This window comes from Ranitomeya imitator, chromosome 3 (genome assembly GCF_032444005.1).
Source record: "Ranitomeya imitator isolate aRanImi1 chromosome 3, aRanImi1.pri, whole genome shotgun sequence".
NCBI classification, from domain to species: domain Eukaryota; kingdom Metazoa; phylum Chordata; class Amphibia; order Anura; family Dendrobatidae; genus Ranitomeya; species Ranitomeya imitator.
Window position 1 is genome coordinate 81,455,906 of NC_091284.1, and position 27,081 is coordinate 81,482,986.

Sequence of the window (27,081 nt, forward strand, 5' to 3'; positions counted from 1 at the left end):
GTTTATCATTTACCACTCGGATTACTTTTTTTAATATTTTGATAGATCAGGCAATTCTAAACACTGCGATAACAAATGTGTATTTAAGGTTTTTTTTTTTTTACTTTTTACATGTTCAATAGTCTCCATAGGCGATTTGAAGCTGCGATCTTCTGATCGCTTGTGCTGCACAGAGCAGGGCTTCAGCTCTGTGTCAATAAATATATAATCTCGTAAAGGGGTTAATTAAGATTTGTGTGCAAACGCCGGTCTTAATTAATCTGTCCCTTATTTAGTACCTATACCTGTAAGTTTGATGGCCTCAGTTCTGGTGTAATATGGTATAAAAATTCAATCTTGGTAACGAGGATGAATGTTCAGCCTTGTGTAATGAACAGTGAATTTCTAATTTGTTGCCAAGAAAAACACAACTTGCTAAAGTGGAAAACTTCTTATCTTATAATATGATCCTCAGCTGGAAAATGATAAGCTCACGATTACAAATTATTCTACAGGGTGGGCCATTTATATGGATACACCTAAATAAAACGGGAATGGTTGGTGATATCAACTTCCTGTTTGTGGCACATTAGTATATGGGAGGGGGAAACTTTTCAAGATGGGTGGTGACCATGGCGGCCATTTTGAATTCGGCTATTTTTTAATGCAACTTTATAAATGGCCAGCCCTGTATATTCGAGGGAAGCTGTCACCATGATAATGCCATGCAATCTGGTCCTATCAGTGATGTGACGGGTGCTGATGGGATCGCTCACTGGACCCTAAATCCCTAAAAGAGCAGAAGATTAAATGGATAAAACACAGATTATACTGAGTTTATTTTAAGGTCACGTTCAGTATTTTACCTCAGTATTTGTAAGCCAAAACCATGAGAGGGTGATAAATGCTGAAGTGGTGACGTGTTTCTATTATACTTTTCCTCTGATTGTTCCACTCCTGATTTTGACTTATAAATATTGAGGTAAAATACTGACCAAATACTGAAGGTGTGAACTTGACCTAACAAAACCACATATCCATCTGCTCCGTTCCTCCTCTCCTATAACATGGTGCCTGTAGATAGGGCAATTTCAGGGTGAACAGGTTCCCTTTAATGCAGACCTGTGACCTTCCGCACCCAAATACCAATTTATTTATCCATGTCAGGAAGGAAAGAGGAATGGTGCAGCGAAGTAGTTATTTTTGGGGCATGCACTTATTGACTAAAACCACAAAGGTGATGGGTTCTCTACACAATGCTGTGTTTATAGTGATTGTTGGGTCTTTGCCCTAGAAAACATTCACACATTGTGTGCTAAAGTGAAGCATAAACCTGGAGAAACACTTGTCTCATTACTGTCCGGTCTCATTACTGTCCGGTCTCATTACTGTCCGGTCTCATTACTGTCCGGTCTCATTACTGTCCGGTCTCATTACTGTCCGGTCTCATTACTGTCCGGTCTCATTACTGTCCGGTCTCATTACTGTGCGGTCTCATTACTGTGCGGTCTCATTACTGTGCGGTCTCATTACTGTCCGGTCTCATTACTGTCCGGTCTCATTACTGTGCGGTCTCATTACTGTCCGGTCTCATTACTGTCCGGTCTCATTACTGTCCGGTCTCATTACTGTCCGGTCTCATTACTGTGCGGTCTCATTACTGTCCGGTCTCATTACTGTCCGGTCTCATTACTGTCCGGTCTCATTACTGTCCGGTCTCATTACTGTCCGGTCTCATTACTGTCCGGTCTCATTACTGTCCGGTCTCATTACTGTCCGGTCTCATTACTGTCCGGTCTCATTACTGTCCGGTCTCATTACTGTCCGGTCTCATTACTGTCCGGTCTCATTACTGTCCGGTCTCATTACTGTCCGGTCTCATTACTGTCCGGTCTCATTACTGTCCGGTCTCATTACTGTGCGGTCTCCTTGTGTTGGATGACAGATCTCATTTCTGAGATTATTCCGTAACTGAACCAAAGGGCTCTAGAGTGCAAGAAGACACAAGCGCTGAACCTTTACCAGAAGCTGATTGTCTGCAGTGTTTCTCTGCACTCCGCATTTTGTATGTTTAATTTCTTTAAGCTTTCTTGCTATTTTGCAGCAATTGAGAGTTTGTTGCCTAACAATAGACATGGGTTTTGTATTGTTAGCTCTTATTGCCAGAATCTGACCGCTGTGCTCCCTGCTACTTGCCATCTGCACTAGGAAAGTGCCCGTGTCCTTTGTCTTTAAAAAAATAATTGTTAATAGAAAAACAAGTGGAAAATGCAAACTCCGCAAAGAGCAAATGTGCTTTTGTACAATACTACATTTAGTTTAGTTTTTTTTCTTCCCCCGACATTGAAATCATGTAGAGAAATGATACAACACGCCAGCAATGTATTATACATGGTACAAGCCTAAAGCCTATCCTATTGTGAAAGTGGCAGAGATGTGCACGACCCTGGCAGAGCTTTATACACGTGTGTGTATACTGTATATAAACATCTGCGGAACCGCAGGGTCACAATAGGACCCATGTGTTGTGTACCAGGCATGGAAAAAGACCAGCTCACCCTTTCAGGGAACAGTCTGTACGGAAGGCCGTGATCGACACCACTGCCCAGTGTCGAGGTTGTGTGTTTATTTTTCTTTTTGTCACATTTTAACTTATTATTGCTAATAATAATAATAAGGAATCTGTTTTACGCCTACCTGGATCGGAACCTGGATCCTTCTTTCTTCTCCTGCATTTTCTATGGGAGCCTTATTACAGATCTGTATGGAAGGTAGATCTAATAATACTGACCCTGTGCATGAGTCCCATACAGCCAGTGAACACTTGCACTTTTTATGTCTTGCCTTTAGGCAGCTTTTCACAATCGCTAATGAATCTTGAACTGAAGATCAGTGAGGAAACTAAGAAGTAGACTTGTTTCTTATCAACACTTGAATTTTACAATTTAGATATTTTCTGTATATTAAGCTTTGTAAATAAATAGCTTTGCTTCAGCTGAGCTGCAGTACCATTAATGACCTGCGCTCCACTGTGGTGCTGTTTCTTCAGGTAAAGAAGTTGGTCACTGCTTTATTTTATTTTTGGTGGTCATCAATATCTGATCGGTGACAGTGCGACATCCGGCACTCCTCCGATCCACTGTTACTGGCACTGGCCAGCCGTTATCGCAGGTTGGGGGAACATGGCAGATCTGTCATTTCTATAATGGCGGCTTCCTGCTTTTCAAGTGAATCTGTGTTAAACTAGGTTCACGTTGCGTTAGTGCAGTCCGTTGAACGCATACGTTAAACGGACTGCGCTAACGCAAGTGCCGACTTTGCACAGCGCTAGCACAGATAGAGCATCTGCTAGCTCCATCTGCGCTAGCAGTGACGGACCCGGAAACGCTGCAGCCCGTGTCTTGGGTCTGTCACATGTTCCACATGTGTTAATTCATAGTTTTGATGCCTTCAGTGTGAATTTACAATTTTCATAGTCATGAAAATACAGAAAAATCTGTAAATGAGAAGGTGTGTCCAAACTTCTGGTCTGTACTGTATGTAAATATAATGTGTGTGTGTGTGTATATATATATATGTACTTGGTGCATACAGACTCTCCCCATTACTGAGAGAGGAGATGACAGTTAGTGCTTTTAAAGCTCTATGGAGGGGGAAGAGCTAGAGGCCACACAGACATTCCGCTGCAGGTTCTCCTCCATAGAACATGATGAGCACTAACTGTCATCTTCTGTCTCAATAAGGCTATGTGCACACGTAGTCTGGGTCCACTGCAGATTTTTCCGCAGCAGATTTGATAAATCCGCAGTGGAAAACTGCTGCGGATTTACCGCGGTTTTCTTGCGGTTTCTACTGCGGATTTACAACTGCGGTTTTCCATAAGGGCAGTTGTAAATCCACACAAAAGAAGTGACATGCTGCGGATTGTAAACCACTGCGTTTCCGCGCAGTTTTTTCCGCAGCATGTGCACAGCGTTTTTTTTTCCCCATACGTTTACATTGAACTGTAAACGCAGGGGAAACTGCTGCGGGTCCGCAGCTGCGGAAACGCTGCGGATCTGCATCAAAATCCGCATTGTGTGCACATAGCCTAATAGTCTGTAGTCGCTGTAGACAGATTTTCCGTGTGAATTGAGAATTTTGAGAATGAATTGTATGAGTCCAGGAGGAGAAAGGAGCAGATCTCTCTGAGTAAGATGTGTTACAAAGTTTATTTTCACTTTAACGTCCTATAGGTCAGAAGGGACTGATTCTCTATTATTCAGGGGTCATCAGTTACTGGTTCTCTATAACCTAGTGACCTCCAGGGACTGGTCCTGTATAAATCACCGGCCATTAGGTGCTAGGAGAGTAAACATCTGGCTGTCAGGAACTGGTCTATGGACCAGAAGGGACTGGTTTATACAGGATAGGGGGTCACCAGGGAGTAATGGTGTAAATCAGCGGCCAGCAAGTACTGCTACGGATAGCACAGTGGCTCAGATATTTTAGTTTTGTGTCTGGATGTTCTAAGTTTATTAAGTGTTGTTTTGTGCAGATAAAAGCCTGCTGATGTAATGGTTTCTTTTTATAGCATGCCTTATCTTACAGCTCCATATTCCCGTCAGTTCTCATGGGAATGTTTGATACTTGGCAGAGCTGATTTCACATATCCAGCATGCATGGCGTCCCCTCCCCCCAGACTAGCCAGCACTACACATACACTGGGACTATACAGGAACATGCTGCGTTTTAGTATGGAGACCATTGTGCAGGTTTGATCTGCTGTATAGTCGCCTATGTCGTATGGAAGAAGCTCGCCCATGTGCTCTTACGTCATACTGTCTGTAAAGAGAAGCTGTCATAAAGTTATGCTAACACAATCCAGCATGGCTTGACGAGCAAGACGAGAAGAAAGCGTGCTACAGCATGTATGTGACCGGCGCTGAATTAATAGGAAACTCTTAGGGGTAAGCAGGAGTCATCCCTGAACGTGTAGGTCACAGTCGCACACCGGCGCAGCATGTATGGACGACTGCCCCAATGTTTGGCTGCCGGTTCCCAGGCCTCATACCCTGCTATCACTGCCCTGTGCCACAGCTGAGCTATGATATGGCCTTGTACACGCGCGCCTGAATCTGATGAAGCAGATGGGCTCCTAAATCTGTAGCGTTTTGCAAAGAAGGTGAATGCGCTCTTTTAATTAATTAATTTTTTTAAATTTACAGTTTTCTTGTTTTAAAAATGGTCACCAAAAATATAGGAAGTGCCCATGACAGCGGTGTGACTGCGTATCTCATATTTGCATACATGGTGCCTTTAGGAAGTTTCCACAGTCTCCAGTTTTTTGTTTTTAAACGTCCATTATTTTTTGCCTTGTGGTATTCGTCGTTTTTCTGTGCCAAAATTTTCAAAATATCATGGGTGGTTCATAAATTTTATGCAAAGTCAAAAATGGTATTTATTTCTGTTGTTTTAACCTCTTTTGTGACTCTTCAGTGTAACTCACGGACTGGTAGGGGGACAACGTCATAGAAATGACACTTCAAAGAGAGGATAGGCGGCATTCTCTGTCCCATAAAAACGTATTCTATTGCAAAATCATTGAAAAATGAATGCAGGAGAATGCAGGTACAAGAGACGGATGACGGCGATTTCCCACACAATGGTGCTTCATCGGGTCCAAACAACGTCATAGAAATGTGGTACATGAAACTGGCACGCTCGGATCAGGAGGCACGCGGACGGTCCGTGCATTAGTGCTCTGATCTCTGAATGAGCCTTTACTGACTAGGCATTCTCTACATATGTAGCAGAGAAACTTTACAAATAATTAACTTGTCCTTGACTATATGTGTATGTGCATGTCATGAAAACTTGTTGTTTTTTTTCCATTGAAACATTAATAAGACATTTTCTGAAGGTCTGCATATTTGGCCGCTCTCACTCGTTCTCTCTGTGGCTCGCTCTCGCCCTCTGTGTGGCTCGCCCTCTGTGTGGCTCGCCCTCTGTGTGGCTCGCCCTCTGTGTGACTCGCTTTCTCCCTGTGGCTCGCTCTCTGTGTGGCTCGCTCTCGCTTTCTCCCCGTGGCTCGCTCTCGCTTTCTCCCCGTGGCTCGCTCTCGCCTTCTCCCCGTGGCTCGCTCTCGCCTTCTCCCCGTGGCTCGCTCTCGCCTTCTCCCCGTGGCTCGCTCTCGCCTTCTCCCCGTGGCTCGCTCTCGCCTTCTCCCCGTGGCTCGCTCTCGCTTTCTCCCCGTGGCTCGCTCTCGCTTTCTCCCCGTGGCTCGCTCTCGCATTCTCCCCGTGGCTCGCTCTCGCTTTCTCCCCGTGGCTCGCTCTCGCCTTCTCCCCGTGGCTCGCTCTCGCCTTCTCCCCGTGGCTCGCTCTCGCCTTCTCCCCGTGGCTCGCTCTCGCCTTCTCCCCGTGGCTCGCTCTCGCCTTCTCCCCGTGGCTCGCTCTCGCCTTCTCCCCGTGGCTCGCTCTCGCTTTCTCCCCGTGGCTCGCTCTCGCTTTCTCCCCGTGGCTCGCTCTCGCTTTCTCCCCGTGGCTCGCTCTCGCTTTCTCCCCGTGGCTCGCTCTCGCTTTCTCCCCGTGGCTCGCTCTCGCTTTCTCCCCGTGGCTCGCTCTCGCTTTCTCCCCGTGGCTCGCTCTCGCTTTCTCCCCGTGGCTCGCTCTCGCTTTCTCCCCGTGGCTCGCTCTCGCTTTCTCCCCGTGGCTCGCTCTCGCTTTGATGCATGCATGAATCCATGTAAAAGGGGTTGTCTGGGAATAGTTTTATATTTATTATAAGGCTGCAGACATAGCAGATAAGAAACACCGCAAATCTCGCCCCTCTTTGATCCAGCGCTGCCTCCGATGCTGTTTCGATCTTTGACAGGCTGCAGCAGTGACGTCTCGGCTACAGTGCATGTGCCCGTCCACGGTGGTGTCTCCTCTGAGCCCAGTGATTGGCTGCGGCAGTCACATGCTACTGTGAAGAAGTGGCGACCTGTCGGCCAAGACCAGAGAGGCAGAGCTGGGGTTGGTGGTTATTGCTGTGTTTTCTATGGTTGCAAGCCTATTTAATAATAGAAAAGATTCTGTGCACATCCTTTTTAATGGCCTTTTTTTAAAAACAAAAAAAAAAACACTAAATGAAGTTCAGTCTTCACTTGTTATGCTTTTCGCTGACTTTGAAATGGCCATGGGGACGGGTGTAACTATAGTAGAAAGATTGACTCTTTACTTTCTTCTGTACCACATCCTGTTTATGGTTGTCGTTAACGCTGAGGACATATGCTTGTACTTTTTACAATAAGTTGTGCCAGCATTGCCGGTTGTGTGATGTCGCCATTTCTTCTTTGTAGCTGATGTTTGGGCCGTTTTCTCCTACATCCGTAGAGGTCCCTTGAGGCCTTGTCCTTCTGAGAGATCACTGATCTGTTCAGCGTGATCCCCAGAAGTCCTGTCATTTCACTTCTTGACCTGGTCATAACAAAGACTTCTTTTAGCTTTCTTGGTTACCCAGCACTTCAGCTGATGATCTAGACCAGTGGTCTGCAGCTTGTGGCTCTGACAGATGTCTGGCGGCATGACAGGACTTGGCATGATGGGAGTCCTTGTTTTACAACAGCCTGCGAGACGCAGGTTGGAGGTCAACATATATATATATTTTTTTTTTTACAAAGCTTTCGTGGGTTTTCCTTATGATTGCTATTGCCGATGGCTGTTGTGACGGCTGCCCTATATTGTTGGACATTCCGTGCTCTCTGTGAAAATATTCAAAGTAGAACAATTAGCCAATCCCTTTCCCCCCAATGATCAATGTTACCCTTTTCTTTTCTCTCTTGTGGTGTTAGTTGCCAATTTTTGGCACCAAATTCTTTATAATTGAGTCATAAATTCTTGGCAAGATGTCGAAAATGTTCTCGCTTTTTTTTTTTTTTTATCACCCCTGCCTTGAACTGTTTTTGAAACACTTCTGTCAAATCACAAGTTTTGCAAAATAATGCCCCGTGGATAGGGGTGCAACTGGAGCAGAGTTTAGCCGCAAATATAAAACCTCTGGAATCGCTAATCTCTCACACAAAGTGGCAAAAAAGGTTAAGCACATATAAAATAGACTTAAAAGCGCAAATTGAATGTTGAATTGGCTGCAAACAAAAAAAGGCACAAAACATACAAAATTAGCGTGCCGTCACACTAGCAGTATTTGGTCAGTATTTTACATCAGTATTTGTAAGGCTAGGTTCATATTGCGTTAGTGCAGTCCGTTTAGCACATACGCTAACGGACTGCGTTAACGCAATGTCCAAAAAGGATCGCGTTTAGCGCAGATGCCCGATCTGTGCTAGCGAGAACGGACCCAAAATCGCTGCAGACAGCGTTCGAGGTCCATCACAAAATAACGGAACATCGCTAACGCATGCCAAAAATGGCATGCGTTAGGGATGCGTTACATACATTGCGGTCAATGGGTGCGCTAACGGATCCGTTACATTGCGTTAGTGGTGCTATGTAACGGATTCCGTTAGCGGATACCCACTAGCGCAATGTGAACCTAGCCTAAGGCAAAACCAGGAGTGGGTGATAAATGCGGAAGTGGTGCATATGTTTCTATTATACTTTTCCTCTGATTGTTCCACTCCTGGTTTTGGCTTAGGCTACGTTCATATCAGCGTTTTGCGGGGCTGCGTCGGGCGCAGCCGCGGCGACGCATACGTCATGCGCCCCTATATTTAACATGGGGGCGCATGGACATGCGTTGTCTTGCATTTTGTGACGCATGCGTCTTTTTTGGCGCAAGCGTCAGGGCGCAGAGGACGCAGCAAGTTGCATTCCTGCTCAAGTCTCCACATCTGATGGTCTCAGGTTGGACAGGAGAATGGGATGAAAGGAACACTCACTATTCCTATGATATTTGGCAGCGGGGTGAGAGAAGGATGAAATGGACGGTGGTAACGCTGTGTGACACTGCCCCAGCCCCACATGACATCCGAAATGAAAATAGTTTTACGTTACCACAATGCAATGCAGTTATTTTGGTGTGTGACAGGAAATCCAATACTAAATTGTGATTAGAAATAATGAATACAATAAAATAGAAACCACTGAATTTTCCAACGGGTACAGTATATATATATATTTCTTTTAGTAGTCAGGTGTTCAAAAATATATAGCGGTAATACCGAACACTGATTTCACCATGAAGGGAAATGTGTGATCCATCCCTTCCTTCCTTCCTGACTGCAGCTCGGTGTGAGTCACATGTAGCCATTAAGAACGCCGTCGTGTATGAATTCCTGCACTCACATCTGTTGCTAAATGAGTCCACCGTACATTTTCTTTCTTTTAGAGTTAACATAATTTGTTCGGCCATTAAAATGGCAAAAAAACTGTCAACTGCTTAACTTGAGGCTGCCATTAGATTTATGTTGCCCAGACTGCGAGCAGCACCACTCCGAGCCTGGCTCACCATTGCTGCCAGGTTTATTTTTCTATGAAGCGCTCCGGTGTTTCTCAGAAATGAGTTTGCAGAGCCGGCCTTCTCCCAGAACCTCTAGAGACGAGATTATTTTATTGTTGGGTCTCTCAATAAGTACACCGGTGGGAGAAGCCTGTCAATCATCTGCGGCAGTGGGGCCAGGGCAGCGCTGAACTAATCTTGTCTCTCCCTATAGTTGCTGACTGGCTCTTCAAACTATATGTACCCGTGGTTTTGGCACCATTAATTGATTTCAAAAAGTTTTTTTTATCTACTATATAATTGTCTAAGGGTCACTTCCGTCTGTCTGTCTTTGTCTGTCACGGATATTCATTGGTCGCGGCCTCTCTGTCATGGAAATCCAAGTCGCTGATTGGTCGTGGCTGTTTTGCCGCGACCAATCAGCAACGGGCACCGTCCGGAAGAAAATGGCCGCTCCTTACTCCCCGCAGTCAGTGCCCGGCGCCCGCATACTCCCCTCCAGTCACAACTCACACAGGGTTAATGCCGGCTGTAACGGACCGCGTTATGCCGCGGGTAGCGCACTCCGTAACCGCTGCTATAAACCCTGTGTGTCCCCAACTTTTTACTATTGATGCTGCCTATGGGGCATCAATAGTAAAAAAATGTAATGTTAAAAATAATAAAAAAAAGCAAAAAACCTGCTATTCTCACCCTCCGTAGTCCGCCGAGCCGCTCGCGCTTGCCGCCATCTTCCGTTCCTGGCGATGCATTGCGAAATTACCCAGAAGACTTAGCAGTCTCGTGAGACCGCTAAGTCATCTGGGTAATTTCGCAATGCATCCTGGGGACGGAAGATGGCGGCAGCCACGCGCGTATCGCCGGAGCTCCGCTGGATCCCAGGGGGGGAGTATATAACAATTTTGTATTTTATTTTTTTAACAGGGATATGGTGCCCACACTGCTGTATACTACGTGGGCTGTGTTAGATACCGCGTGGCTGCTATATACTACATAGGCAGTGTTATATACTATGTGGGCTGTGTTATGTACTGCGTGGGCTGTGCTGTATATTACGTGGCCACTGTTATATACTGCATGGGCAGTGTTATATACTACGTGGCTGCTATTTACTGCGTGGGCTGTGCTATATATTACGTGGCCTGTGTTATATACTGCGTGACTGCTATATACTGCGTGGCCTGTGTTATATAGTACGTGGCTGTGTTATATACTGCGTGGCCACTGTTATATATTGCGTGGCCTGTATTAACGCATAGGGTATTCTACAATATGTATGTATATAGCAGCCACATAGCATATAGCACAGGCCACGTAGTATTTGTCTGCTATATACTACAAGGCTCCTATGTACTACGTGGCCTGTGCTATATACTATGTGGCTGCTATATACATACTTATTCTAGAATACCCGATGCATTAGAATCGGGCCACCATCTAGTTTTTGTATAATTTCCTGAAGTTTAGTGAGTCTTAGGCTGCCACCATAGTCACTTTGTGTTACCGTACGAGAGAAATAGACCAATTTTTTCCTCAGGTGTCATGCTAGTTACTCCTATTTTTCTTTCTCCTCTGTCATCTCGCATCGGATGTGATACGCTGGTGTGACTCCAGCCTTATCCATAGACTCTCACTAATGTTTTGGTTAAAAGCAGATGGATTTCTGCAGTACAAAGTCTCTTCTGTGTCGTCCGTTTTACACCACAGTAACATGTCCGTGTGACACGTCCTGGTGCTGGCCATTATGTCCTCGGACAGCATATTGACCCATAGTTTCATTGAGTCATACACACATCAGATTTACTGTAATAACAGGTCCGAGGGTCCGGGAGACTCTGAACATGTCCTATGTTCATCCATTCTGAGGCTCCGACCTCGGCCATTAAAGTCTATGGGGATCCGTGTGAAACGGACGACACAATGAAGACATCTTGTTCTGCAAAGTTCACTTGAGTTTCATTTGTTTTAAACCGATCCAATATTAAGAGTCAATGGGGCAAAAAGGCATGGGGAAAAACGGAAGCAAATATGATGATCCTGGAGAAACAAAATCTGTCCGTTTCTCAGAGCTGATAACTTGGAGAACGTGTGATTGTCGCCTTTCCACCCTGTGTCTGTGCCCTCTGTCTGGTGCCTTCTTTGCAGTGTCCCTCTATATAGGAAAACCCTTTCTTCTATAGGAAAACTTTGTATGCAGACTTGTACATTCCGGGCGGAGGTCTGGGGAACACGCTTGTGACCTCGTCTGGTGAATGTGGCTCTAAGGGGAACATTGCAATTATCAGGAAAAATCTCCTAATGTGTAATGTGTCCTGAGCGTACAGACACGGTGCGCACGAAGCCTTAGATTGTACTGTTAAGGCCCATCATACACATTCAGTAACAGCCATTTACTGACACGAAGCCTTAGATTGTACTGTTAAGGCCCATCATACACATTCAGTAACAGCCATTTACTGACACGAAGCCTTAGATTGTACTGTTAAGGCCCATCATACACATTCAGTAACAGCCATTTACTGACACGAAGCCTTAGATTGTACTGTTAAGGCCCATCATACACATTCAGTAACAGCCATTTACTGACACGAAGCCTTAGATTGTACTGTTAAGGCCCATCATACACATTCAGTAACAGCCATTTACTGACACGAAGCCTTAGATTGTACTGTTAAGGCCCATCATACACATTCAGTAACAGCCATTTACTGACTGCTGACTTTCCCAAATGTTTAGTGCAGCAGTGTTCCCTGTTGGAGAGCTGCTGTCAGACACCTCTGGCCGGGACTTACCTCCCAGAGAACAAAAGAAATCCTACATGCCAGATCCTTCTCTCCCCTTTGTGGAGGAAGAATTGGAAGGCCCCTGTACACATTACCGTATATTGTCTGCTTGTTATGCTGACTTTAATGTGTGTGAGAACCTTCATGTTCAAAAATCTTTTGTGAAGACTCTGACCTGGACTTCCAGCACCATGTAGCAGATCCCTCCCGAATCGGAGACCAGCTCGCCTGCTCTCATGGCTGTCGTCCCCACTGATTAGACTGCATTATGGCATCTAGTTGTTATGCCAGATAACATCTATGGCGGCAACTGTATACTCAAAATATAGATAATTCTCATTTATGGGACTTATACACTGCGGTTTTTCTGCACTGTAGAATCCACCGTAGTGACATCTGCACCAAATAATGCCGTTTTGTTGTGGATTTTGTTTGTAAATGTGGTAAACTTTAACCCCTTAGCGACCGCCGATACGCCTTTTAACGGCGGCCGCTAAGGGTACTAAAACCACAGCGCCGTTAATTAACGGCGCTGTGGAAAAAGTCCATAGCGCCCCCCAGAGGCCGATTTTCTCCGGGGTCTCGGCTGCCGAGGGTAGCCGAGACCCCAGAGAACATGATTCGGGGGGTTTTTAACCCACCCCGCATTTGCGATCGCCGGTAATTAACCGTTTACCGGCGATCGCAAAAAAAAAAAAAAAGCGATCTCTTTTTAATTTCTCTGTCCTCCGATGTGATCGCACATCGGAGGACAGAGAAAAGGGGTCCCAGGTGGCCCCCCAATACTCACCTAGCTCCCCCGATGCTCCTCGTGTCTCCCGGTGGGCGCCGCCATCTTCAAAATGGCGGGCGCATGCGCAGTGCGCCCGCCGGCCGGCACCGGGAGAATCTTTGGGGTCTCGGCTGACGGGGGTAGCCGAGACCCCAAAGAGCACGATCGGGGTCGGTATTACCGACCCCTGTTTTGCGATCGCCGGTAATTAACTGTTTACCGGCGACCGCCAAAAAAAAAAAAAAAAAAGTAAAGTGTAATTCTCTGTCCTCTGATGTGATCGCACATCAGAGGACAGAGAAATAGGGGGATTCGGGGACCCTAGCATACTCACCTAGGTCCCTGGATCCTCTTGCTGCTCCTCCTGGCCGCCGGCAGCAGAACATGGCGGACGCATGCCCAGTGCGCCCGCCATCTGTCTCCATCTGCCGGCCGGCAGGAGAACAGCAGTTGGGGCTAAAATTAGGGTTAGGGGTAGGGTTAGGTTAGGGGTAGGGTTAGGGTAGGGTTAGGGTTAGGTTAGGGTTAGGGGTAAGGTTAGGGGTAGGGGTAGGGTTAGGTTAGGGTTAGGTTAGGGGTAGGGCTAGGGTTAGGGCTAGGGTTGGGGCTAAATTTAGGGTTAGGGTTGGGGCTAAATTTAGGGTTAGGGTTGGGGCTAAACTTAGGGTTAGGCTTCTTTCACACTTACGTCGGTACGGGGCCGTCGCAATGCGTCGGCCCGACATACCGACGCACGTTGTGAAAATTGTGCACAACGTGGGCAGCAGCTGTAGTTTTTCAACACATCCGCTGCCCAATCTATGTCCTGGGGAGGAGGGGGCGGAGTTACGGCCACGCATGCGCTGTCAGAAATGGCGGATGCGACGTACAAAAAAACGTTTCATTGAACTTTTTTTGTGCCGACGCTCCGCCAAAACACAACTGATCCAGTGCACGACGGACGCGACGTGTGGCCATCCGTCACGATCCGTCGGCAATACAAGTCTATGGGCAAAAAACGCATCCTGCGGGCACATTTGCAGGATCCGTTTCTTGTTCAAAACGACGGATTGCGACGGAATGCCAAACGACGCAAGTGTGAAAGTAGCCCTAGGGCTAGGGTTAGGGTTGGGGCTAAAGTTAGGGCTAGGGTTGGGGCTAAAGTTAGGGTTAGAGCTGGGATTAGGGTTAGGGTTTGGATTAGGGTTCGTATTAGGGTTAGGGTTGGCATTAGGGTTACGCTTGGGATTAGGGTTAGGTTTGGGATTAGGGTTAAGGTTAGGGTTGTGATTAGGGGTGTATTGGGATTAGGGTTAGGTTTGAGGTTAGGGTTGAGATTAGGATTAGGGGTGTGTTGGATTTAGGGTTTTGATTAGGGTTATGGTTAGGGTTGACATTAGGGTTGTTTTGGGGTAAGGGTTGTGATTATGGTTAGGGTTAGTGATTAGGATTATGGATGAGGTTGGGATTAGGGTTAGGGGTGTGTTGGGGTTAGGGTTGGAGCTAGAATTGGGGGGTTTCCACTGTTTAGGTACATCAGGGGGTCTCCAAATACGACAGCCAATTTTGCGCTCAAAAAGTCAAATGGTGCTCCCTCCCTTCTGAGCTCTGCCGTGCGCCCAAACAGTGGGTTACCCCCACATATGGGGCATCAGCGTACTCGGGATAAATTGGACAACAACTTCTGGGGTCCAATTTCTCTTGTTACCCTTGTGAAAATAAAAACTTTGGGGCTACAAAATCTTTTTTGTGGAAAAAAAAATATTTTTTATTTTCACGACTCTGCATTCTAAACTTCTGTGAAGCACTTGGGCATTCAAAGTTCTCACCACACATCTAGATAAGTTCCTTGGGGGGTCTAGTTTCCAAAATGGGGTCACTTGTGGAGGGTTTCTACTGGTTAGGTACATCAGGGGCTCTGCAAACGCAACATAATACCCGCAGACCATTCTATCAAAGTCTGCATTCCAAAACGGCGCTCCTTCCTTCCGAGCTCTGCCGTGCGCCCAAACAGTGGTTTACCCCCACATATGGGGTACCAGCATACTCAGGACAAATTGGACAACAACTTTTGGGGTCCAATTTCTCTTGTTACCCTTGTGAAAATAAAAATTTGGTGGCTAAAAAATCTTTTTTGTGGAAAAAAAAAATATTTTTTATTTCACGGCTCTGCATTATAAACTTCTGTGAAGCACTTGGGCATTCAAGGTTCTCACCACACATCTAGATAAGTTCCATGGGGGGTCTAGTTTCCAAAATGGGGTCACTTGTGGGGGATTTCTACTGTTTAGGCACATCAGGGGCTCTCCAAACGCGACATGGCGTCCGATCTCAATTCCAGCCAATTCTACATTGAAAAAGTAAAACGGCACTCTTTCTCTTCCAAGCTCTGCGGTGCGCCCAAACAGTGGTTTACCCCCACATATTGGGTATCGACGTACTCAGGAGAAATTGCACAACAACTTTAGTGGTCTAATTTCTCCTGTTACCCTTGTGAAAATAAAAATTTGTGGGCAAAAAGATCATTTTTGTAGAAAAAATGCAATTTTTTTTTTTTTCACGGCTCTACGTTATAAACTTCTGTGAAGCATATGGGGGTTCAAAGTGCTCGCCACACATCTAGATAAGTTCCTTAAGGGGTCTAGTTTCCAAAATGGTGTCACTTGTGGGGGGTTTCCACTGTTTAGGCACATCAGGGGCTCTCCAAACGCGACATGGCGTCCAATCTCAATTCCAGCCAATTCTACATTGAAAAAGTAAAACGGCACTCCTTCTCTTCCAAGCTCTGCGGTGCGCCCTAACAGTTGTTTACCCCCACATATTGGGTATCGGCGTACTCAGGAGAAATTGCTCAACAACTTTTGTGGTCTAATTTCTCCTGTTACCCTTGTGAAAATAAGAATTTGTGGGCGAAAAGATCATTTTTGTGTAAACAAAAGCGATTTTTTATTTTCACGGCTCTACATTATAAACTTCTGTGAAGCACTTGGGGGTTCAAAGTGCTCACCACACATCTAGATAAGTTCCTTAAGGGGTCTAGTTTCCAAAATGGTGTCACTTGTGGGGAGTTTCCACTGTTTAGGTACATCAGGGGCTCTCTAAATGTGACATGGTGTCCGATCTCAATTCCAGCCAATTCTGCATTGAAAAAGTCAAACGGCGCTCCTTCACTTCTAAGTTCTGCGGTGCGCCCTAACAGTGGTTTACCCTCACATATGGGGTATTGGCGTATTCAGGAGAAATTGCATAACAAAATTTATGGTTACATTTCTGTTTTTACACTTGTGAAAATAAAAAAAATGGTTCTGAATTAAGATGTTTGCAAAAAAAAGTTAAATGTTCATTTTTTTCCTTCCACATTGTTTCAGTTCCTGTGAAGCACGTAAAGGGTTAATAAACTTCTTGAATGTGGTTTTGAGAACCTTGAGGGGTGTAGTTTTTAGAATGGTGTCACACTTCATTATTTTCTATCATATAGACCCCTCAAAATGACTTCAAATGTGATGTGGTCCCTAAAAAAAAATGGTGTTGTAAAAATGAGAAATTGCTGGTCAACTTTTAACCCTTATAACTCCCTAACAAAAAAAAATTTTGTTTCCAAAATTGTGCTGATGTAAAGTAGACATGTGGGAAATGTTATTTATTAACTATTTTTCATGACATATCTCTCTGATTTAAGGGCATAAAAATACAAAGTTTGAAAATTGCAAAATTTTAAAAATTTTCGCCATATTTCCGTTTTTTTCATAAAACAAGATCAGACAACAGAGCAGGTGGAGGCGTTGGTCTGCTCCTTTCACCCAAATGTACTTTCCAAGTTATCCCCCAAGTACCCTCACTTGTCTTCCCTTCCTTTGAGGTCCATGTGGTCAGACTCTACGTCCCCTTCTCCATGCGAGTGGCGGTGGTGTATCGTCCTCCCGGCCCCTCTCATCAGTTCCTGGATCACTTTGCCACCTGGCTTCCACACTTTCTCTCCTGTGACACCCCCACCCTTATCATGGGTGATTTCAACATCCCCATTGCCTCTCCCCTCTCCCCATCTGCTTCTCACCTTTTATCTCTATCCTCCTCTTTTGGCCTCTCGCAGCATACTAACTCTCCAACACATGAAGATGGAAACTCCCTTGACTTGGTCTTCTCCCGACTTTGCTCAGTGGATGACTTCACAAACTCCCCTCTCCCGCTCTCTGACCACAACCTTCTTTCATTCTCTATCAAGAACTGCCATCCCGCTCAGGTCACCCCCACTTTCCACACCTATAGAAACATACAGGACATTAACACCCAGAAACTTATGATGAACTTGCAGTCCTCATTGGCCCCTATTTCCTCCATCTCATGTCCTGATTCTGCATTGAAGCATTACAATGAAACCCTGCAAAGTGCTCTGGATGAAGCTGCTCCTCCTATACATAAAACAACTCGGCACAGACGGCAACAACCGTGGCACACGCTGCAAACACGTTTCCTGCAGCGGTGCTCCAGGTGCGCAGAACGTCTGTGGAGAAAATCTAATCTACCCGAAGATTTCATCCATTATAAGTTCATGCTAAAGACATACAATTCTGCCCTTCACCTCTCCAAACAAACCTACTTCAACACCCTCATCACCTCCCTGTCCAATAACCCTAAACGTCTCTTTGACACGTTCCAGTCCCTACTCAACCCAAGAGAGCAGGCCCCAACCACGGATCTCCGTGCTGACGATCTGGCCAATTACTTCAAAGAAAAAATTGACCACATTCGACAGGAAATCATCTCCCAATCTCTTCATACCATGCACTGTCCTCCCTCCCCCACTGCATCTAGTTCACTCTCTGACTTTGAAGCAGTTACAGAAGAAGAAGTAAGCAGGCTCCTTGCATCTTCTCGCCCGACCACTTGCACCAGTGACCCCATTCCGTCACATCTCCTCCAGTCCCTTTCCCCGGCTATCACCTCTCACCTAACAAAAATATTCAACCTTTCCCTCACTTCCGGTATTTTTCCCTCCTCATTTAAGCATGCCATCATACATCCATTACTTAAAAAACCATCCCTCGATCAAAACTGTGCCGCTAATTATAGACCTGTCTCTAATCTTCCCTTCATCTCTAAACTCCTCGAACGCCTGGTCCACTCCCGTCTTACCCGCTATCTCTCAGATAACTCTCTTCTCGACCCTCTTCAATCTGGCTTCCGCTCTTTACACTCTACTGAAACTGCCCTCATTAAAGTCTCTAATGACCTACTAACAGCTAAATCTAATGGTCACTACTCCATGCTAATTCTCTTGGATCTCTCTGCAGCATTCGACACTGTGGATCATCAGCTCCTCCTCACTATGCTCCGCTCCATCGGCCTCAAGGACACCGTTCTCTCCTGGTTCTCCTCCTATCTCTCTGACCGATCCTTCACTGTATGTTTTGCTGGTTCCTCCTCCTCTCACCTTCCCCTTACTGTTGGGGTTCCTCAAGGATCAGTCCTAGGCCCCCTACTCTTCTCGTTGTATACTGCCCCTATTGGACAAACAATCAGTAGATTTGGTTTCCAGTACCATCTCTATGCTGACGACACCCAATTATACACTTCTGCTCCCGATATCACACCGACCTTTTTAGAAAACACCAGTGATTGTCTTACCGCTGTCTCTAACATCATGTCCTCCCTCTATCTGAAACTAAACCTGTCAAAAACTGAACTCCTCGTGTTCTCTCCCTCTACTAACCTACCTTTGCCTGACATTGCCATCTCCGTGTGCGGTTCCACCATTACTCCAAAGCAACATGCCCGCTGCCTTGGGGTCATCCTTGATTCTGACCTTTCATTCACCCCCTACATCCGATCACTGGCTCGCTCTTCTTACCTGCATCTCAAAAACATTTCTAGAATTCGCCCTTTTCTTAATTTCGACTCTGCAAAAACTCTGACTGTTTCACTTATTCATTCTCGTCTGGACTATTGTAACTCTCTACTAATCGGCCTCCCTCTTACCAAACTCTCCCCGCTCCAATCTGTCCTGAATGCTGCAGCCAGGATCATATTCCTCACCAACCGTTACACCGATGCCTCTACCCTGTGCCAGTCATTACACTGGCTACCCATCCACTCCAGAATCCAGTACAAAACTACTACCCTCATCCGCAAAGCACTCCATGGCTCAGCACCACCCTACACCTCCTCCCTGGTATCAGTCTACCACCCTACCCGTGCCCTCCGCTCCGCTAATGACCTCAGGTTAGCATCCTCAATAATCAGAACCTCCCACTCCCGTCTCCAAGACTTTACACGTGCTGCGCCGATTCTTTGGAATGCACTACCTAGGTTAATACGATTAATCCCCAATCCCCACAGTTTTAAGCGTGCCCTAAAAACTCATTTGTTCAGACTGGCCTACCGCCTCAATGCATTAACCTAACGATCCCTGTGTGGCCTATTTATAATAAAAAAAAAAAAAAAAAAAAGGTTCCTCGCATCATGTTCTCATACACTTTATGCAGTATTAGCCCTCTGTGTCTGTACTGCTACATACTTAGGCAGGTAACTGGTTCATGCAGCTTTACATGAACACCTGAGCCTTACACTATAGCTGGTCCGAATAACTAAAGCAATTGTTACCATCCACCTCTCGTGTCTCCCCTTTTCCCCATAGTTTGTAAGCTTGCGAGCAGGGCCCTCACTCCTCCTGGTATCTGTTTTGAACTGTATTTCTGTTATGCTGTAATGTCTATTGTCTGTACAAGTCCCCTCTATAATTTGTAAAGCGCTGCGGAATATGTTGGCGCTATATAAATAAAATTATTATTATTATTATTATTATTATTAAATAATCGCAAGTAATATCGAAGAAATGTTACCACTAACATGAAGTACAATATGTCACGAAAAAACAATCTCAGAATCAGCGGGATCCGTTGAAGCGTTCCAGAGTTATAACCTCATAAAGTGACAGTGGTCAGAATTGCAAAAATTGGCCTGGTCATTAAGTACCAAATTGGCTCTGTCACTAAGGGGTTAAGCTTATTTCCGTGGTGATAGCTACAGTAGAAACTGACATGAAGGGGGTTGGAGATCCACACCGCAAGTCGATTTATGACTTTTTTTTACACAGCGTGTGGATAAGATGTGGTGAATCTTCCCTTAATGCTGCTGCTGTAATATTCGGCCGATTTCCCTATGCGCTAAAAAGACGCTCTTCAGTGTTTTGCTGCACCATGAAGATGACGGTCATCCCCCGTAGAAATGGGAAACCTTCTGTATAAATATTTCTCTTTGCTGCGTCCATTTTCAGCTCCTTGGCATTTCTTATTAATTCTGTGCACCAGCTTGTCTAGCTTGGATCGACAAAATGCAGGTACACACTAATCGATAACCAATGCTCACCTAACACTTTTCACAAGTCTTAGGCCGGGGTCACACTGGTGCATTATAACACATCCGAATGCTGTATCTGATGGGTTGGGTCCATTGACGCCCTTGTTTGATAACCAATGCTTCAGGTGTTTGCTTATTTGTAATCTGGGATAGATCCACTGGGGTTAGATTGAGACATGGGATCAGACTCTTTTCCTTGCTTTACATAAGTTTTTGGTAGCGCTTGTTCAGGTAGGTGTCTGTTCTGGCTGGCATATTTCCAGTTCAGGTCACTTATAAATTCTTGCATATCTCTGACTAGAATAAAGGATAAACTCGCTTCATTTGAAACCTTAATCACTCAAGTAAGTCCTTGTACTAAACTGCTATGTTGTATATACAAAGGAACGCCTGCAATGACTCCATACCAGTGTTTCCCAAACTCCAGTCCTCACGGTCCACACAGGTCATGTTTTCAGGATTTTCATAGTGTTGCATAGGTGAGAGAATTCCTGAGGGCTTGATGAAGCTTCCACCACCAGTGCAATACTAAGGAAATCCTGAGAACATGACCCATGGGGTCCGTGAGGACTGGGAACACTGCTCTATACCCTTTACTGAGGCTTGGGAGAAGGAATTGGGTAGTCAAATTTCAGAGGAGGATTGGCAAAAAAGCATTCATACTCTCGGACTTGTGCTGGTGGTGGTGCAGCGGGGTCTATGGTACATAGATGGTGGGAATGCTCATTGGTTTGGGGGTATGGAGTTCAATAGTCTCCCTGGTAGCAGAGTCACATTCTATGCCCCCACCCCCAAATCTTTTTAGGCAAAGAAAGATATCCTTAGGCACCTTAACAGCTGTTAAGTCAATTATTCCACAAATCCCCCAAAACTTCCACGTTCTGTGGAAGAGGTTAGCAATATAATGAAAATGGAAAACATGATTGCACGTGATGACAGTCGCCAATGCACATGTTAGATATTATTCAGTGAGGGGAGTGAGACCTGGCAATCTGGATATTAGAAAATAATACTTGAATGTCACGGGCCCACGGCAGGCATGGTCTCCGACGAAGTGCTGGTTTCTGTGTTGTTATTTTTTTTCCTTCCCATTCTTTCTCTTTCCGCCATCCTTTCTTTGCGTTCCTCTAGCACACTCATTATTTGCTTCATGTAAGATCTTATATTAAGGCCTCATCAAGCTGATTTATACTTATATTCTAATGTTTAAAGACAACTTAATATTAACAACTATCAATTTTTTTATCGTTATTCTTGAGCAAATGTTCTATTTTCATGTCAATGTTGTTAAAACTCAATAAAAATATTTAAAGTGAAAAACATTCTGTGCAGCGGCTATTGTGTGAGAGTTTCCCCATACAAGGAAAATCAAGTGTTTAATCCTGCTAAGCTGTGTGTGCTTATAAATATATACACAAACCTAACGTCATTTGTGCTTCCTGCTGTATAATCTGTGGTTAAAGGTGCTGCACCTGTAGATAATGTGATGGCGCCTGCATACACAGTAGCCATGCTATATCAGAGCTACGTGTCCGATAACTTTAGAGGAAATCTTGAACTACTGCGTTTTGGAGAGAAAGAGAACACAATCCTTGCCGGAAGGTTGAGTTTTCCAAATGGTATCTCCCCTGAAGTCACTTGTTTTGTCAGTGAACTGTGCTATGTATAGACTTTGCTGCAAAAGCGTCATGTAACAAAAGGAATCTATAATACACACAATGAGCTACAGATTGCAGATAAATCTCAGGGTTTTTTGTTTGTTTGTGTTTTTCCACTCCAAGTAAAATAAGAATTTCTTTAAGATTTTGACAACACATAGCGCCAACTGAGGTCAGCCTTTGGGGAAACTATGATTTCTTACCCACTACTTTTGTTCTTCACTAGAGATAAGAGGCGCCTGCAGTCACCCATCTCCCCTAGCCTGTGTTCACACGGAGGTTTTTTTTTTTTATACGTGAATTTTGACTTGTTAAATCATAACATGGGTCAAACACTGATTCAAAAGCGTGTAAAAGAAAGGAAAAACTGTGAGAACCAAAAAGCTTGTCCAAATCCACATTGATTCCTGGTTGTATTTCTCTTAAATATGATGTCTGATTTGTCTGCCACAAAAAAAGATAGGAAAACACCAGGTGAACCTACCCTTAGGATATGTGCAGCCAACGTTTAAGAGTCGAGACGTTGCTGGAACCCCCAAGGTTTGCTGGCAGGTTTGGCATTTTCTCTCTTTCTTTGTTCCCCTCTTTCTTTGTTGCCCTCTTTCTTTGTTGCCCTCTTTCTTTGTTGCCCTCTTTCTTTGTTGCCCACTCTTTGTTGCCCTCTTTCTTTGTTGCCCTCTTTCTTTGTTGCCCTCTTTCTTTGTTCCCCTCTTTCTTTGTTGCCCTCTTTCTTTGTTGCCCTCTTTCTTTGTTGCCCACTCTTTGTTGCCCTCTTTCTTTGTTGCCCTCTTTCTTTGTTGCCCTCTTTCTTTGTTTCCCTCTTTCTTTGTTTCCCTCTTTCTTTGTTTCCCTCTTTCTTTGTTGCCCTCTTTCTTTGTTGCCCTCTTTCTTTGTTGCCCTCTTTCTCCTCTGCTTTTGTCTGTTCTCTGTATTTTCAACTATAAAGAGCAGGCGTCTTCTAAACAAATACTCCCGAAGAATGTACATTTTGCTTCTTTTAATCACTTAACAATTTCCATTCGTGTAAGCGGAGTATTAAAAGACTGGAGATGTGCACAGAAAGTTGTTTTTTAATGCTGTTGGCTGTGCAGCGACGCTACTGCACTTTATGGTTAAGTTCACACTGGGCGTTTTTGCATTTTTAATGCTTTTTTTCATGCTAATTTTTAGCTGCGTTTTACAATACCAGCAAAGCCTATGAGATTTTAGAAATCTCATGCACACACATTTTTTTTTTGTCAATCAGCATTTTGTGCTTTGCATACTGTTTTAGACATAGAGGATGTCACTTCTTTCAGTGTTTTTTCAACGTTTTTCACCCATTGACTTGAATGGGTGGTGAAAAAAAACATTGAAAAAAATCACCAAAAACGCCGGTATCAAGTTTTGCAGCGTTTTTTGTGCCAAAGCCTGATTCTGTGGAATACGACTTTTCTTTTTTTCAACACTAAACTTTATCAGCATGCACAAGAGACAAATCTAGCGTGAAAAAGAACGATGATAAAACACCTAGTGTGAACTTGCCCTATTGGCGGATTTCAGGCAGAATCCATCTGAAGAAGGTGCGGTGTGCACATACCCTTATATTGTGTGTATGCTATGTTCTGCCTTCTCTGCTCCCCTAATCTGTTTTCTTTGCTGTATTGCTTCAGTAGTAAGAATGTGATTACCGTAAGCGATCTGATGATGTGTGAGATTAATGCAGATGGCTGTAATGTGGCTGCATCTTTAGGCTACTTTCACACTTCCGTCTCTTCAGACCCATTGCAATGCGTCGTTTTGGAGAAAAAAAAAATGGATCCTGCAAATGTGCCCGCAGGATCCGTTTTTTTCCCCATAGACTTGTATTAGCGACGGATGGCCACACGTCGCATCCGTTGTGCGACGGATCCGTCGTGTTTTGGCAGACCGTCGTCTGGAAAAAAAACGTTCAATGTAACATTTTTTGTCTGCGTCGAAAAAAACGTACAGCAGCGGATCCTGCGGCGTCCGTCATTGGCTAGAATGGAAGCCTATGGCCGCAGGATCCGTTGCTGTCCGTCAAATGACGGAATCCAGCAACAGATTCTGTTTTTTTACACTGAGCATGCCTGGAAGGATTTCTATTCCTTTAAAGGGAACCTGTCACCCCGAAAATCGCGGGTGAGGTAAGCCCACCGGCATCAGGGGCTTATCTGCAGCATTCTGTAATGCTGTAGATAAGCCCCCGATGTTACCTGAAAGAGGAGAAAAAGACGTTATATTATACTCACCCAGGGGCGGTCCCGCTGCTGGTCTGGTCGGATGGGCGTCTCTGGTCAGCTCCGGCGCCTCCCATCTTCATTACAAGACGTCCTCTTCTGATCTTCAGCCACGGCTCCGGCGCAGGCGTACTTTGCTCTGCCCTGTTGAGGGCAGACAAAGTACTGCAGTGCGCAGGCGCCGGGCCTCTGACCTTTCCGGCGCCTGCGCACTGCAGTACTATCCTCTGCCCTCAAGAGGGCAGAGCAAAGTACGCCTGCGCCGGAGCCGTGGCTGAAGATCAGAAGAGGACGTCTTGTAATGAAGATGGGAGGCGCCGGAGCTGACCAGAGACGCCCATCCGACCAGACCAGCAGCGGGACCGCCCCTGGGTGAGTATAATATAACGTCTTTTTCTCCTTTTTCAGGTAACATCGGGGGCTTATCTACAGCATTACAGAATGCTGCAGATAAGCCCCTGATGCCGGTGGGCTTACCTCACCCGCGATTTTCGGGGTGACAGGTTCCCTTTAAAGGGAACCTGTCACCCCGTTTTTTGAGATTGAGCTATAAATACTGTTAAATAGGGCCTGCGCTGTGTGTTCCTATAGTGTATGTAGTGTACCCCGATTCCCCATGTATGCTGAGAAATAACTTACCAAAGTCGCCGTTTTCGCCTGTCAATCAGGCTGGTCAGGTCGGGAGGGCGTGGTGACATCGGTGGTTCTTCCTCAGCTTTACGTTGGTGGCGTAGTGGCGTAGTGGTGAAGACACAGCGCGCGATCTGCGCTTTAATCCCTTGCATCGGTGGGGGCGGCCATCTTCCTGGGGCCGCGCGTGCGCAGATCGAGTGCTCTGCTGCACGGGGCTTCAGGAAAATGGCCGCGGGATGCCGCGCGTGCGCATTAGAGATCGCGGCGGCCATTTTCCCAAAGCCGAGTTTGCATCTCGGCTTTGGGAAAATGGCCGCTGCGATCTCTAATGCGCACGCGCGGCATCCCGCGGCCATTTTCCTGAAGCCCCGTGCAGCAGAGCACTCGATCTGCGCACGCGCGGCCCCAGGAAGATGGCCGCCCCCACCGACGAAAAGGATGACAGCGCAGATCGCGCGCTGTGTCTTCACCACTACGCCACTACGCCACCAACGTAAAGCTGAGGAAGAACCACCGATGTCACCACGCCCTCCCGACCTGACCAGCCTGATTGACAGGCGAAAACGGCGACTTTGGTAAGTTATTTCTCAGCATACATGGGGAATCGGGGTACACTACATACACTATAGGAACACACAGCGCAGGCCCTATTTAACAGTATTTATAGCTCAATCTCAAAAAACGGGGTGACAGGTTCCCTTTAATTTAATTAGCACCCTCACTGCACTCGGATGTCATCCCAGTGCAATCCCATAAACACAGGAGACCGACAATGGAGGAGATGGAGAAATGACTTTCTCCTTTCCTCCGTGTCTGATGCGAGAGGATCGGAGATTAGGGCACTGACACTCGGATCACGCTCGCAGCGGAGCTGGATCCCAGGGTCATTAGCGCATCACATCGGATGTTATGAGCTTGTGTGACCCCTGCCGTATTGCAGGTCTACTAGTGAGAGCGCGAGTGCTTGTTTTTCGAGTTTGCCTAGGGTGCTTGGATAGGCACAGAGTATCGCAGGTGCTCGGATTCCTGCGCCCGCATGTATATCTCATGAAATCCCCGCATGTTTTGTGGCTGGGTGTAGGATTTGGGTTTTGCATAATTTGTTAGTTAGTTGCTGCAATTTTGAGAGGGAACAATCGTTTCATCAGTAAAATTAAGTGATAGTTTAACGAGCAAATTGAATTCCGCGACAGCCAGAAATAACAAGACCCGGGCGCTCCTTTTGGCCTCACCTTTATGCAGTTGTTTTTGGGTGTACTGGCATTTAACTGGACACTTTGTTCTGTTTGTTTAGGTGTTAGTTCCCACAAAATCACTGATGGGACGATGAAACCATGGGATTGAACCCAGAAATCGATGCTCTGGGCAATTTATTACAATAACGCGGGGTGGATCTCTGGCGCTGATGCTGGATTGGCACCGTATTTCGCCAAATTGCTATGACCCTCAAATGATTGTGAATGTTTCACACATTTTTGCAGGTAAACAGTATCCGTGCCTTTCCTCCATAGTCATATGATGATTGCCTGGAAATCTCTTGGATTTCGTGCTTTGTACTTGTGTATTTTCAGTCTATACGGTGCAGTAATGTATCTAAGATGATAATCTGCAGCTATTCCAGCCATGGATACAGTCATCAGTGCCCAGACATGATGTCATGGTGTGCGTGCCGCTTCCAGTTTACTAGCACTACAGGAGAATGTTCAGACAAGTGACAGACTTGTTATTCCACGTGTTTTCTTTTGTTAAGGTAAAGTCCCTTCTTCCAGTGCGACGCACCGAATGGCGGCACTAACCTGACATTGCACAATGTGAACTGCCGGCAACACACAGGGGTAAACTGGGAGCGCTATGTGCCTCAATAAATGAGCAGCACCATGTATATAGCTACATATCTCCCGGACTACAGAATCAATCATTTGTGAGACTGATCACTCGCCAGCTGTGCAATAATAAAGGGTTAGTACACATGCAAAGCTCAGCTCTGCTGCCACAATAAAGCCTGATGTGTCCACCATGGCCGAGGACCAAGCCTTGTGGCCTTCTCTTCGGAATATCGAGAACTCTGTGGAATTAGACTGATCCCATCTTGCTCATCATTTCCAGCCAAACATTCTCCCTAGTGAATAACGTGTTATCCGAGTTTCTAGAGCCTGCTCCAATAATATATTCGAGTCCCGACGGCCTCAACGCATGCAGGGATTGCCTAACAAACGGGACCTGTCGTGGCGGGATGGCTTCGGCCCCTTTTTTGTTCA

At 45.7% G+C, this 27,081-nt stretch overlaps 1 protein-coding gene across 4 annotated transcripts in view; it reads left to right on the forward strand.

Annotated features, from left to right (window-relative positions):
- The window catches only part of ST3GAL6 (ST3 beta-galactoside alpha-2,3-sialyltransferase 6), a 208,582-nt gene that overhangs the window by 21,089 nt on the left and 160,412 nt on the right, over positions 1-27,081 (forward strand). The window contains exon 1 of one of the 4 annotated variants that reach the window (XM_069761010.1): positions 26,123-26,304. The exons of 2 other annotated variants lie outside the window; for them this stretch is intronic. The gene's annotated coding sequence lies outside the window, so the exon portion shown is untranslated. Of the gene's footprint in view, positions 1-26,122; positions 26,305-27,081 lie in introns of those variants that run through there. One more of the 4 variants, XM_069761008.1, reaches the window with a different exon arrangement.